Source organism: Lissotriton helveticus, chromosome 1_1 (assembly GCF_964261635.1).
Source record: "Lissotriton helveticus chromosome 1_1, aLisHel1.1, whole genome shotgun sequence".
Classification (NCBI taxonomy): domain Eukaryota; kingdom Metazoa; phylum Chordata; class Amphibia; order Caudata; family Salamandridae; genus Lissotriton; species Lissotriton helveticus.
Window position 1 is genome coordinate 192,616,642 of NC_136057.1, and position 14,098 is coordinate 192,630,739.

The following is a 14,098-nucleotide window of genomic DNA, read 5'->3' on the forward strand; positions in this document are numbered from 1 at the left end:
CAGGATCTGGGTCTAATTGCCAAGTTTCCTGGAGAAGGATCACACCCTTAAGATCCAGGAAAGTTTGCCAGTCATGTGATGGTATCTTGCTTTTCAGACCTGCAATATTCCAGGACGATAGAATATATTGGCCAAACGCCATGTCATTGGTAGGTTCATTATTGGTAGGTAAGCTAGCCCTATGTTCCTGGTTAAGGTGGGTTACACCTACCTTATCCACATTTACAACCATTTTTGGAGATAAATTTACATTTAGATCACTTCCATCAATATAATCAAGAGGACCAGTAAAATGATAATCATTACATATAACACCTAAAACCTCCTGTGTACTACTTGAATTTAACAATAGATCAGTTTTTACAGAGTTTATCTGAGCTTCCACTTCCCCCCTAAACAACCTCCATTAGGGGTAAAGTGATCAGTATAAAGATTACTTCTGCACAGTCAATCACAGGCATTTAGGTCTGATAAAGCTTCGTATCTGTTTCCTAGGACCACACCCCATTCATTAGGAGCAGCCCTTGGTCCTCTGTTATTTCTCCCAACTTCCCACAGCGGGCCAGGAGTTTTTGGAAATGTCACATTCTGTTGCTCCCCATAAAAGAATTTTAAAGTGAGGGGAACAACAGACCCGGCTCTTCTTTGTGGGGGAAAGATATGATTTAAGACATTGGGTAATACAGCAGCATGGCAAAAAGTCACTATAACACAATCTCCTTTGAACCTTTTGGGCCGATTCCCAATCCAAGCAACCCTTTTGACAGACTTAATTTCACATGCAAGCTGATGCTTGCCTCCTGGTGCCATTTGCATGTTAGTTGTAAGCCAGTGCAGTGCCTTGCTAGACAAAGATGCTGATGATTCCATTTGAGTATCCGTTGGCGGAGGCACATTGGCCAACACCAGTACCACTGGCGAAGCTTCTTCGATGAATTGAAGGGGATCTAAATCCTGACGTGTTACTGTCGGAATACTTATTGTCAGTGGTATTCCATCTTTTGTCACGGGCTGATTATTAGAATTAGTCCCATTTTGAACTGGACATTCAGGGAGTATCGGCCCGTCCTCTTTCTCTTCTGAACTCCCATCCTTAGACTCGACTGGCTTTCCCATTTGTGACACTAGTGTAGATAAATTGTCAACCCCGTCCACAGTCTTTATCTGAAGAGCACCCATTCTTTTTAATTCCGCATTAAGTTTATCGATCTTAGCAACTAGCGGCTTGATAATGGTTTTGATTTTTGAATCAATGATATCAGCTATTTTCTGCAACAGATCATCCTCATTATAGCTATTATCCTGATCACTTTTTTCAAGAGTATTATTTTCTCCTTCTTCAGTGGATTTTACTTTGTTTTTCCCTTTGGGTGGAGATTTTTTCTTCCTATTTCCTGATCGTAAACCCGACCGTTTTTCCTGCACTCTTCTATGTCTTCTAGCAGGTCTTCCTGTTCAGGAGATGAAGGATCATCAGGTTTATGTTCCAAGGTCACGTACTCAGAGTCAGAAATGGCTTCTAAATCTGGAGATACTAAATCTACTTCATTATCTAGTATAAGGGTATTCTGCTGGTCCATATTTGGATTAGAATCGACCATGAGATCTATCAGGTCAGTAGAGACATCCGGAACTATAGTGTTTGACTGGTGGCTGCTTTGAGTCGGGCTTAATGGATGTAAATCCGGAGACTGACTTAAGCCCAATGACTGTCTCCTTTTATCATTAATTTTGCTCACAACTTGGACCATATAGTTTTCTATAGTCTTAGTGTTCGATAGGGGCTGTTTTTTGGACATGTTTTTTGGCATGAGGAACTACGTCGTGGGTTTCGCCGGGCAAGAACAGGTGATACAGGCAAACCCCAACGTAACAATACTGTTAAGGCAACTAGAGTCACAAGAGCATTCAAAGAGGAAAATAGCCTGGAACAGGCAGGAAAAATAAATTAATAATAAAACAAAAGGCTCCACTTAGCAAACATCCGTAGCAGTAGATAATCAATAAACTTATTTCTTACTTGGATGCGACAAAAAAGGGGGGTGGCCCAGTCCAGTCCCGGCCAGTCTAGGACTGTCTAAGACTGTCCCGCCCTTGTCCCGGGCTTCTCCCGGGCGCTTCCCGCGTGCGACTCGCGAGGCGAGAGGGGGCGTCTCCCTTTCAGCGCCTCCTGGCGCTCCCTCCGCGTCGCGAGCGCGTCGCCCCTGGTGCTGCTGGGGGCTGGAGTTCTATGGTGGTAGCAATTTCCCAACACTGCCGTTTACCTCACGGCTATGCCCGATGGCTCTGCACACTCCTCTCCTGCCGGTATGCCTGTGGATTGTGGCGCTTGTTTGTCCGCGAGGCTCTCGGTGGCGTCTCCCTTTCAGCGCCTCCTGGCGCTCCCTCCGCGTCACGAGCGCGTTGCCCCTGGTGCTGCTGGGGGCTGGAGTTCTATGGTGGTAGCAATTTCCCAACACTGCCGTTTACCTCACGGCTATGCCCGATGGCTCTGCACACTCCTCTCCTGCCGGTATGCCTGTGGATTGTGGCGCTTGTTTGTCCGCGAGGCTCTCGGCGGCGTCTCCCTTTCAGCGCCTCCTGGCGCTCCCTCCGCGTCACGAGCGCGTCGCCCCTGGTGCTGCTGGGGGCTGGAGTTCTATGGTGGTAGCAATTTCCCAACACTGCCGTTTACCTCACGGCTATGCCCGATGGCTCTGCACACTCCTCTCCTGCCGGTATGCCTGTGGATTGTGGCGCTTGTTTGTCCGCGAGGCTCTCGGCGGCGTCTCCCTTTCAGCGCCTCCTGGCGCTCCCTCCGCGTCACGAGCGCGTCGCCCCTGGTGCTGCTGGGGGCTGGAGTTCTATGGTGGTAGCAATTTCCCAACACTGCCGTTTACCTCACGGCTATGCCCGATGGCTCTGCACACTCCTCTCCTGCCGGTATGCCTGTGGATTGTGGCGCTTGTTTGTCCGTGTGGAGTCTAGACATGGAGCTTTCGGCTGGCAGGAGGCACCCGAGAGATCCTGTACAACTTTAAAAAGCGCTTTGGTGCGATTTTATGCCTTCAGAATAGTCAGATAGACTTATTCTGCCCTCGCTATATTACAGAGCGCATGATATTTGGCTAGGGTCGCTTTATATAGTTGCTTGATGCATGGGTCATAGTGGGTACGCCACCTCCGCTCAAGGTTTTTGCAAATGGTTTTTTCCCTTTTTAAAAGGTCAGTGAACCATTGGGCGAGTGGGTGGTGCAGATTGTACTTCTTCTTGCGCTGGGGGAGGCACTCATTAACGGCAGCGGTCAGCCAGTCGTGGATGTCCGCCTCCTCCTCGACGTTAGTAATGGTTAAGAGGGACCTGGTGTTCATAAAACAAGCATTAAAGTCATTAGGATCCAGACTCTTCGAGTCTCTGTTTATCCTGGGTTCTAAAGGAATTATTGGGGTCTTAGGGGACCGATTGATTGTTATAGAAAAATCCACCATGTAGTGGTCTGACCAGGGGATGGGCAGGGGGAGCCTACATGTAATAGCATCCAAAGTAGAAAAATCGGATACAGTAGGTTCCGAGCCCTATGTGTAGGGCCTGAATTGTGAAGGGTGATGTTTAAAGCTGCTAGATCCAAAATGAGGTTGGTACTAGTGGGGCAAGATAAATCGTTTAAGTGTATATTGAGTTCTCCAATGATCAGGAAGTTAGTGGCGTTTAACAGCACGGGTGCGATGTGCTCCGGAAAGGAGGTAGCCCACGAGCTTGCTGGGCCTGGGGGGCGATAGATAAGGATTCCGGAAAGAGTGAAGTTAGGGGATAGTAGGAGCTTAAAGAGGCCGGCTTCACAATTCTGTATATTTAGGTCCTCCCATTTACAGGAGTAAATTGTTTTGAAGATAACAGCTATCCCTCCTCCCTCTTTACCCACTCTATTTCTTCCGATATAGGTGTAGTTATCGGGGAGGGCAGATGTTATGTCTGAACCGGAGCTGTTGTTTAACCATGTCTCCGTCAGGAATAGGGCAGCAGGTTGGGAGGAAGTGAGCAGGGCAAAGACGTCTCTCTTATGCTTAGATAGTGATCTGCTATTCAGACTGATGAAAGAAAGTTCAGTAGAGGAGTCTACGTATTTGTACCTGGGCTGAGGCTTCAGGAAGTCGGACGCTACTATGTCGAGTGTGGAGGGGAGGGATTGGAGGGAGAGATTACAGGTAAAACATGTGGAAGGGGCTTGATGACAACTCAGGGGAACAATCTGCGAGCATTGCGTAAATCTAAGATTCAGTAGAGCATCTTTGGAATATGCACGAGTTACTACGGGGGTTACAGAAGCAGGAGGACAGGCCCCTGGCCCCATCTGGTTGCGGACGGGCGCAGACGGGCTGGACTTATACGCGACTTAGGCGCGACCGCTGCGCGCGTCCGCTGTGCGTCACCCAGCACATCGGTTATAAAGGGAGTCGGCGGTATGTCAACTAGACCGCTTCCCCTTCCGCCGGAAGTGTGTCAAAAAGTGATAGAAAGATCTCCCTCCACAAACAACGAGCTAAGCTCAGGGTGGAACGGGGAGTGTGAGGCGGACGCAGTTTGCAGTAAGAAAGAAAATGACAATAACGTGATTTTAAAAATAACAACACTGTAAGCACCTGAATCGTGCCCCCTGCTCTCTCACAGAAGCGCCGGTATAAGTGAAGCAGTACACTGATAGGATTAAAATAATGGGATTAAAATAGCAATTATACAACATTGCGAGCACCTAATCGTGCCCCCTGAAGTGACAAGTTTTAGCGCAGTAGATAGGTCTCAAGCAGCGCGGCATACATTCATACCCTCAGGCGATTAGGCAATATGCTGTATATTTAAGTTTGAGTATGGTGGTTATGTGGGGACGAGCCAACTCTTGAGTAGTCTACTGAATAAAAGGGTACAATCTGTGGATCTTATTTTTGGGGGTAAACAGTTCCATAGTTTGGCTACTTGTACAGAGTAGGATGTGCCACTTATGTTATTTTTCATGAATGGTGGGATTTTGAGGCAAGGTGCCAATCTTGAGCAGAGATTCCTTTGTTAAATGTATTTGATGATTTTATTCTTGATGCAGAGCAGTCATGGTTTGTGTTTCGCTTTGTGGGTGATACAAGGCAGCTCTTCTGCCAACCGGTAAACAATGGAGGGCCTTCAAGGCAGGGGAGATGTAGGTTTGTGGCTTTACATGCAAGAGTAGTCTGGCAGCAGAGTTTATAATCCTTTGAAGTCTTTTCATGGCTGTGGTTAAAGATGATCCTTGGTAGAGGCTATTGGCGTAACCAAGTTTGGACAGAACAAGAGTGATAATAGCCTGGACCTTTTGTGGCTATCCCAGGTGGGGGAAGATGCGTCCCAGAGTTTTTATAGTAATGAAGCTTGATAGTGCTAGTTTCTCCACTTGGACATTCATTGAGAGCTTGGAGTCCATGGTTATTTCAAGGTTTCTTGCCTCCTTTGATACTTTGGGTGTCCCAGATTGTTAGGCCAGGTGGCAAGTGAGTCATTATCTTTCCAATCACCACACGTGAGTATTTCCGTTTTTTAAGCATTCTATTTGAGATGGCTTCATGTGATCCACGACTCTGAGGCAACTGAAAATGTGTGAGTTTCCAATGTCTTTGAGGCTTCCCAGTTGAAGGAGTATTTGTATGACATCTGCATAGTTGTAGCACATGAGGTGAAATTGATTGATCAATCAATCATTTGTAAGGCGCACTACATACCGGCGAGGGACAACGAAGGTAACAGAAGGAAAAGGGCACAAAATTGAGGGAAAAACGAGTGGCACATAAGGGAAAAGGGCACCAAAAATGAGTTGAACAGAAGGCAAAAGGGGCACAGAAACGAGGGGAAAACGAGTGGAACAGAGGGCAAAAAGGCACAAAAAAACGAGTGGAACAGAGGGCAGAAAGGCACAAAAAAACGAGGAAAAAACAAGTGGAACAAAGGGAAGAAAGGCACAAAAAACGAGTGGAACAGAGGGCAGAACGAGGGCACAAAAACACAAAAAACGAGGGAAAAACGAGTGGAACAGAGGGCAGAAAGGCATAAAAAATGAGTGGAATAGAGGGCAGAAGGGCACAAAAAACAAGTGAAACAGAAGGCAAAAGGAGCACAAAAACGAGGGAAAAACGAGTGGCACAGAGGGCAGAAAGGCACAAAAAACAAGGGGAAAACGAGGGAAAAAGAGGGGAACAGAGGGCAGAAAGGCACAAAAAAACGAGGGGAAAACGACTGGAACAGAGGGCAGAAAGGCACAAAAAACAAGGGAAACATGAGGGAAAACGAGTGGAACAGAGGGCAGAAAGGCACAAAAAACAAGGGAAAAACAAGTGGAACTGAGGGCAGAAAGGCACAAAAAACGAGTGGAACAGGGAGCGGGGGAAGACATATAACAGCAGTCACAGATATAACAATGAAAATGCAGACAATACAATAAAATAAAGCGGAGGATGGACAATCCTACCTACGGCCTACCACTGGCCACCAAGGATGAGGTGCAGGTGGTAGCCTGCGGGTGGTGGAGGGCTTCGAACTTCCTCGGCAACGGCACCTGGGCAGGGAGGCACAGGCGGTGCTGTGCGGAGGGGGGGCGACCTACCTGGACTGTTCCCATGTGGCACAGGGTCAGACTGGTTTGCATGGCCATATCTGAACTGGATTGAGTTGCAGAGGGCTTAAAACCTTGTACTGCCATGCCCCCCTAAAAAAACATTGGGAATGGGTGATATGATGGAGCGCTCTGATGATATGGTGGGAGAGGAATGTTATTATTGCCACTGTTGGTATTATACAGGTGCATGTCAGACACAGGACTGTACCCTTCCTCTTGTCTCCCTTCTACTTTACAAATATTCTCCTCTTTCAATTGTTCCTTCTCTCTACTGTACAATGTGCCTCATGGTCATGGCACATCCCTGTTGGTAATGACTGGGGGCCTGATTCACAGAATGAACTTAAGACTCAATACTAAACTTACTACTATTTTGGTATTCACAGAATGCACTTACTACTTTTGGCATTCACAGAATGAACTTACTACTTTTGGCATTCACAGAATGAACTTACTACTTTTGGTATTCACAGAAGTTAGGATTTTGTCTTAAGTTAGTCTTAAAACAGACTTAAGACAGACTTAAGACAAACTTAAGACAAACTTAAGACAAAATCCTAACTTCTGTGAATACCAAAAGTAGTAAGTTCATTCTGTGAATGCCAAAAGTAGTAAGTGCATTCTGTGAATTCCAAAATAGTAGTAAGTTTAGGATTGAGTCTTAAGTTCATTCTGTGAATCGGGACCGCCGAGATCAACGCCCTTCTGTAAAAACCCAAGGCGGACCCCAAGGACCTCAAGAACTTCCGGACCATCTCCCTGCTCCCGTTGCCGGCAAAAGTGACAGAGAAGATTGTCAACAAACAGCTAACCCGATACCTCGAAGACAACAACATTATGGACCCTTCCCAGTCTGGCTTCCCCAGCAACCACAGCACCGAGACCGCCCTCATCGCCGCCACCGACGACATCAGGATCCTGATGGACAAAGGAGAAACAGCCGCCCTCATCCTCCTGGACCTGTCAGCTGCCTTTGACACGGTCTGCCATCGCACCCTACCAGCACGCCTCCATGACGCCGAAATTCAAGAGAAGGCCCTGGCCTGGACCACATCCTTCCTCTCCGGCAGAACCCAGAGCGTCCGCTTCCCACACTTCCACTCAAAAACCACCAAGATCATCTGCGGCTTCCCACAGGGATCCTCCCTTAGCCCGACGCTGTTCAACATCTACATGGCACCTCTCGCCCACGTCGCACGACAGCACAACCTCAACATCATCTCCTACACTGACGACACCCAGTTGATCATATCCTTCACCGAAGACCCCCACACTGCCAAAGCCAAACTTCACAGAGGAATGAAGGCCGTCGCCGACTGGATGATGGACAGCAGACTGAAGCTGAATTCAGACAAGACGGAGGTCCTTATCCTCGGACCCACCCCATCAGCCTGGGGCGACTCCTGGTGGCCCACATCGCTAGGCACAGCCCCGGAACCCACCGACCACGCACGCAACCTGAGGTTCATCCTCAACTCCACCCTCTCCCTGACCAAGTAAGTCAACGCCGTCTCCGCGTCCTGCTTCAACACCCTCTGAATGCTCTGCAGGATCTTCAAATGGATCCCTCTCAACACAAGAAAACCCGTCACCCAGGCCCTCATCACCAGCAGACTCGACTACAGGAACGCCCTCTACTCAGGAACAACAACCAAGCTCCTGAGACGACTACAACGAATCCAGAACACCTCGGCACGACTGATCCTCGGCGTCCCCCGACGCAACCACATCACACCCCACCTGAGAGGCCTACACTGGCTCCCCGTCAACAAGAGAATCACCTTCAAACTCCTCACCCACGCACACAAAGCGCTACACAACACCAGACCTACATACCTCAACAACCGACTGAGCTTCCACACCCCCACCCGCAACCTCCGCTCTGCCACTCCCGCCCTCGCCACAGTTCCTCGTATCCAGAAAACCACCGCCGGCGGCAGATCCTTCTCCTACCTTGCCGCCAAGACCTGGAACACTCTTCCCACCAGTCTACGACAGACTCAGTACCTACTCGTCTTCAGAATACTTCTCAAGACCTGGCTCTTCGATCAGCGGCAGCCCCCCCCCCACAGCGCCTTGAGACCCTCACGGGTATGTAGCTCGTTTTATAAATGCTCTGATTGATTGATTGATTGATTGATTGAGAACCTGTATGTGTAACCCTGTGGAAGCACCAACAAGGGAATAGGACTATAACCTGCATAAGTTAACCCTTTGGAGGGTATATCAAGGATGCAGAACTTCTACATTACATGATTCACGGAGACAGCAGTAATGGTGTAATACATTAACCTACAAGAGATGACCCTGTGGAGGGTACAGCAATGGTATAGTACCATAGCTATATGAGATGACCTTGTGGAGGGTATAGCAAGGGTGCAGCATCATAAGCTGTATGAGATGACCCTGTGGAGGCAACAGAAAGGATACAGTACTATAACCTCTATGAGGTGACCCTTTGGAGGCAACAGTGAGGGTGCAGTACTATAATTTGTATTAGGGGATTCTGTGAAGGCAGCAGCAGGGTGTAGTGAAATAATCTGCATTAGATGAACCTGTGGTGTCTGCAACAGTGATCCACGACGGTGACATGGAGGAGGGATCCTCTCAGAATACTGGGATGTGGAAGAATCAACTGCCGTTTCTTCCAACGATTTAGCTATTTTTATTGTGTATAATTGCTTATGTAATCTATCCATACCTCAGGTGGGATAGAGACAACCCAAGAGTTCTTTGTCCAACAGTTTAGAGCAACTATTCTCCAAAACTGCCTTGTGTATTTTATTAAAGCAACTTGATGTAATTTGTGCCAAATTTGATCATATTCCTACCCCTTCTGAGCGATCAGTGTACTTTCCATTTTTCCTAAACTCCATAATCTCTTCTTCCAAGTTATAGATTATTGCAGGATTTTTTTGCGCTTGAGCTTGTTATTATTTTGCTTCTGCAGCATCTTTCGTATCATTTTTTTAAATCTTATTGTGTTTTTTTGTTGAACTATCCATTGCCTTTGTTACTTTCTATATACAGTTCTCATACTCTGTTACAAGATGATCCACCGCAAAACTATCAGGTCCAAACTTGCTATAGCCATTTTATTGAAATGTTTTATGTTACTGATGTTCCAATGCAATTGTCCATGTGTTGGGCCAACATCACACCGACCATATCGAGTCTCAAAGGACCATTCAGAGGATTGTTCCTGCAAGGGCTTGGAGAAGCTGGGATTCGCATCTAGAATTTACCTTACCAATCTTTGAATCCCAGGTAAGGTCGATGGAATCTTTTTACCTGTTAAGAAGTGTAGAGGGAAGATTTCCAATTTCATAGCTCTAAACAACTTCACAACCGAATTTAGATTCCATTCAAAGAGCCACTGACTACGAAGTAAAGTTAAAAAATGTATTACAAAGCAAAGAATAATAGAACATACAGACATCTCAGCAAGAGATTCAGGAAATAAACTGGCACTAATACAAACATAATCCTACGCAGGAGTCTTGACGCACTTGAAGTCTGGACTGCATTTACAGAAAGGAAAAGAATCTGGTAAGTCTGTCCCTACACTAGCGCTAAAATGACATCCCTACTTAACATCCCTCCCAGGCAAGAGTAAAGGTGTCAGCTGTGAAGACTTGTTAAGACGTACACTCACAGTAGCCTAAACAACTGAGCTCGTTCTGAGATGCTCCTTCCTACACCCCACTCTGCCTTAAGTTCCCCTAAATCTGTTCTAAGACTGCCTACATCCTGCTCTCGATCTGCTCAAAAACTAAAACTGCTCAAGACTAATCCGCTCTCCATCCTCGGGTGCTGTCCCTAATACAAAATCCCAACACAGTAGACACGCCCTACAACACGCCTCTCTGGGCAGGTTTCTATCCGTGGAGTTTTCCAGTGTGGCATGTCTCCATCAAGAGTCCCTTGATGAGTCCTTGGGTCCCAGGCACCTTCTCCGCCTAATGTTTTACTCCCGCATTCTTGATAACTCCTAAACAATGGACCATTTCACCTAACGAGCTCCGTATCCTTGCACCTGCAAACCGAAATACGTGAGAAGCAACCTTGCACACATTCGAAGTTACAATACAACATTTACTGATATCAGCCTTTTCCAAGAAGAAAATCTTCTTCCTACAATTAAAGCTTACCAAGAATACTACAGTCAGGCCTCTTTTGGCTTTTCATATTTCAGGCCTTACACGTTTAAATGCATTATTGCATTTCTAATATAACATGAGCATTGCATTCAAAATCATATCATACCCATTAGTTAATTTTATTTCAAAAGAAACATTTCTAACGTTAGCATCATTCTCTTCTTCATTTAGCAACTTATACATGCAACTTTAATAAGACACGTTTAACCAAATGCAACGTTTTACACATGGAACATTAATTTCTCGGCATTACCTAAAGCACATTCTTTAGTTAAGGCACTATATTAATCTTCAATTAGCATAAGCACACAACTACCTATTGCACTGACCTCGGACGAATACTACATTGTTAGAGCCACAGATTAACAGGTTCCTCTAAATATGTGGGTGCTGAATAGGGGTGATTATGGTGCACCCCTACAATTTTTCAAATGACGTGGCGCTCTCCCAGGCTCAAAGGTAACTTGAAGAACTGCTTGCTCACTGTGTGTAAAACGTAACAAATTTACTCCCGATATTAAATTGAATAATTCATGGTTTGAGATTCTATAGTCTATTGTTGAGATGGCTGTGATGCGTCTTCTAGTGGGTCTGGCTGGTATATCTGACTCAATTCTTCCATTAATTATGATGCCACCTATGATTAGTAGGAACCCACGTAGTTGTTTGCCTTGTTTGTCAGCTCAGGTTCACAATTTCCTGCAAGGAGCTATTCAGGGATATTGCACACTTCTTCTAGGTAGGCCTATTTTACAAGAGTAATCAGAGTAATTTTTGTAATTCGGTATTACTCGTTGATGCGGAAGGGGACAACCAGTGATAACACGATTGCACCCACTCACGTAATTAAGAGTAATTTGAGCCTGTGGAGGCTTTATGTAATGTAGACAACGTGCTCAGCATAATACCAACAAGCATTGGCATAGCCAATAGGTCTCACCTTCGGGACTTATAAGTGTTTAGTTATCCAGTACAATATCTATGGTGCAATAACCTTTTCAGCGCTGCGCGAATTTTCGCGCTGTGCTGAACGTTCTTAGAAACGGGTGTGGTCGTGACGGAGCGGTTCCGTCATAAGCACAGCCCAACCGGCGCTCATGACGGAACCGCTCTGTCATGAGCGCCGAAGGGGTTAACATCAAGTGTTGCATGGCTAAACACTTATAAGGTCCCAAAGGCGAGACCTATTGGCTATGCCAATGTTTGTTTCAAGAGTAAGTTAATTTGGATGAACCCGGTCTGAATGCGATTAATAGGGGGTGAAAAAGGTCCTTCTGTTCCCTTGCTTAGAGAACTTGATAGTGTGTTAATGTAGTGAAGCTGTCAATGGCAGGCAGGAAGGATTGTCCCAAAGGGGACCTTTTTTTCAAGAAGAAGTCCAAGCTATTGTTCAGTTGCAATTTGGTCAAAACAGAATGTGGATCTATACTGACAATTTCTATATGCAGCATAGTGAGATCTTAGCAGCGTTTGACAATTATTCATCTCAGTACATACCGACCACTCAACAAGGAGCGTCGGGGACCTAACAACTTTTGAGTCTTTGAGGAGATAGAAAATGTGCCTGGACCATTTCACGAATAGCAAGGTCTATTTTCCTGTGACTTGAACATCCAGGGGCATATTACCAAGCAATAGCGATAATTATCGCTATTGCTTGGTTAGCGCTAAAAAATTATCGCCGAGCTTCGGCGATTTTTATCGCAGATGAACCTTGCTATTAGCAAGGTTTACCTCTGAAATGATAAAAATCAGCCGAAATGCATGAATATCGCTGTTAAGTCAGTGATATTTATGCATTACTGAGCTAATGCTCTTAGCCATGTTATCCTCCTCCCATTGGATAGCATGGCTAAGAACTGCTCAGGGCAGGTGTTAGCTTTTGGAGATATTCGCTCTTAGCGCGAATATCTCCAAAAGTTGGTAATAGGAGATAGCGATGTTAGCGACTGTTTCCAGTTGCTAACATCTTAGCACGCCCACTTTACATGTCATTAGTGATAAATTTCTCTGACATGCAAAGCAGGGCCCAAGATAGTCGCTATCTCCTACTAGCTGTCGCTAACTGGTGTTAGCGACAGCCAGGTAATAGGGAAATCATTTTATCTCTGCTTTCTTGTTATTTAAAGTAAAAAATGCGGAGATAAATCCCTTGATAATATGCCCCCCAGTTACTTGTTTACGGTGAGCGGAACAGTCAACAATGCAATATCAGTCCAACTTTGGTGTCATGGATTAGTTCCTACAGACCCTCCTGACTGCTGAGTCTGGCAGCATTATTTGTGAGAAGTGGAGGTCTCAGAGCGGGCGAGATGGAGTTTCCAATCTCACCACTTGTGTTTACTATGGTGTTGGAGCTGTTGGCAGCTAGCCTTCACCACAACTTGTTTAGATGGGTGAAAGATTGGAAGCAACCCGACATGTGATTGCCTTGCATGTAGATGGTGCAGTGATGCATTTACATGACCTGATTAATGCGACCCCCTACTTTTTGGCACAAATGGTGATCTTACAGATCTCTTTGGACGGACCACGTAAAGGGCGATGGGTATCTTCTAAATATTTGGGTACGTGGATCATGCACAATCTGAGGGATAACTTGGTTTGTAATATAGGGCCCACTTATATTTCAGTGGCCCAGCCCGTTGTTCTGCCATGGGAACAGAGTAGTCTACTCTGGTGGAGGGACTGCCTACCAAATTTATACATGACTGCCAAGCTGGTGGTCATTTATATAGCATCATTTATAAAGTATCATGGTGGTTCCTGTCAATACTCTTCGCTGTTTGGTGCAGGGCTTCACCTACATGATGGTGCAGGGCTCAGGCTATATGACGGAGCCCTGCACCAAACAGTTTTATAAATCAGTGAACAGTCTAAAGAAACAGATGCTGAGGTTTTAACAGCGCATAGTCCAAATGGCAAATAATAGGAAAAAAAGATTATTGTTTTCAAAGTGGCATCAAGGGAACCAAAGACAGCTACCACCTAACGCTGTCAAAAACAGCAATTACAACGTAATGCCGTCACAATAGAAAAAATTCAAGAACATACCCTGAGCACAAAGTACATGTATCTGTGAGTATTACAGATAATATTAATTCACAAATAATTGTCCATATCAGCACATCCAAATTGTGAGAAAATCCTTATTTTTATTCTCAATCCATAGGTGTAACACACTCCGGTTTGGATACAGGATTGATTACACGAGGTTGCTGGTAGTACCCAAGATATTTATGATGGTTCCATAGTGTGAAGGCGGACTCTGCCTGGTGTCAATTACCGAATTATAATAGAATGACATTGTCTGTGGAAGAGTTG